Here is a 1,808-nt window from a genome sequence, read left to right on the forward strand (position 1 = left end):
TTTTCTTTTCTTTTCTTTTCTTTTCTTTTCTTTTCTTTTCTTTTCTTTTCTTTTTTCTTTTCTTTTCTTTTCTTTTCTTTTCTTTTCTTTTTCCTGCGGAGAGATAGGGGAAGCCTGCTAGCGCTAGAATGCTAGTACTGAGAGGACACTAAACTAGTGCAGGTTTATCCAGACTAGTGTTAGGGTTGTAGAGTAGTGAAGGTGAGTGGGAACACTTTTGTTAACTAGAATATTCTGAAAACCCTGTTGAGCTCTGTGTTCTTGCCCACATAAAGCAAATGGTCATGTGGAGTAAAATAGAGCTGAGTGAATTTGCCCTTGTATTTTAACTGCAGATCCAAACTTTCCCCCACCCTCAAATGGTTTATGACTCTGTGATCTGTATCCTAAGTTGGAGTTCTGGTTTAATTATACAGGAACCCTAAGAATTCAGCCTAACTGCAGTGCTAATACTGTGGTAAGGTACAACTAGCTGTCTGAAGTATAACCTTTCAGATGTGATGATAGAGCAGGCCAAGATAGTAGATAGCAACTGGTCAGAAAACTGTTTACATTCATTAATAAGAAAAATAAAAATAAGCCAAGTTGGCCTACCACTTTAGAGTTTACAGAAACCTCTCATGTGTTGTGCATTTGACCCCTGCAATAACCCACTCTATAAGGAAGTGGAGCAGTGTTGTTTTTACTTCAATTTGACGGATGAGGGAACCAGGGCCCAGAGATAGCAAGCTGCTTGCTTAAGTTCACATGTTTAGTATGGGGCAAACAGATTTCATTCCAGGTCCAGGTCTTTTTCCACCACACCTCACTGGCCTTTGTGTACAGTTTTGTGACTTCCTTCAACTGATGTCAGAGAACAGGGACCTCTTTCAGAGAGGTCATACAACCCAGCAGAGAACCCAAGAAACACCTCTTGCATGGATGATCTGTCTCCCCTGGGTTGAGGCTTCCAGGCCTGGCCCTCTACAGGGGCAAAAATTGCCTTCATGTCAACTAAGAAGCACCCCCTGTCCCCACATGCAGTAACCTTCTGCCTGAAGCTGACTAGAAAACAAACCCTACTGCAGACTCAGGAGCCGTTTCTTCACCATGCTGGTGTAATATAAAGTGGAAGAAGGGGTCCTCATTTTAATTTTTCTATTTAAAAAACACTTCTTCAGGCATCATCTCTTGTGGTTTTTGCAACAAGCATGAGAGAGCAGCAGGCTACTGTCAGTATCGTCACGTGACCATGAGTAAATCAGGGCACCAGGGCACAAAACATCTACCTGACCTAACCAAGGCCACCCATGTAGTAAGTACAGAACCAGGATAATACCTTTGGGAATTCAGGCCCTCTGGTTCTTAGTCCACTGTGCACTCCATGGCTCCATGAAGCCAGTTCTATGATATTGCCAACATTTCTTCCTTTCATGTCCTGAGAGCTCTTCTTGCTCTTTCCCACATTTGCCATGCTCATTCCCATCTCTGTGCCCATGTTCACTTTTCTCCTCATTCTCCTAGGAATACCTTCTCTCCTCTCCTCTGTTTGTATAAATCCTATCTGCCCTCTGAGCCTCCATTTTGCAATCCTCTCCCACCCCCTTTCCAAATGCACCAGTCCACCTCAATATCGTTCTTGGAAACCTAGTTGCACTTACAGCCCAACGATTAATGGCTACTCTACTTCTTCCCTGATGCATAAGGCTTTATGTCTCACTATTATTCCCAACTAGATTCTAAGCTCACTAAATCTCACTAAAGAGTGAACACTTTAAATTTCTTCTCTGAGTACCATGGTGCCTGGAACAACACTGGCTGCCTAAAGG

Source organism: Herpailurus yagouaroundi, unplaced genomic scaffold, assembly GCF_014898765.1.
Source record: "Herpailurus yagouaroundi ecotype Mexico unplaced genomic scaffold, PumYag 67522, whole genome shotgun sequence".
NCBI classification, from domain to species: domain Eukaryota; kingdom Metazoa; phylum Chordata; class Mammalia; order Carnivora; family Felidae; genus Herpailurus; species Herpailurus yagouaroundi.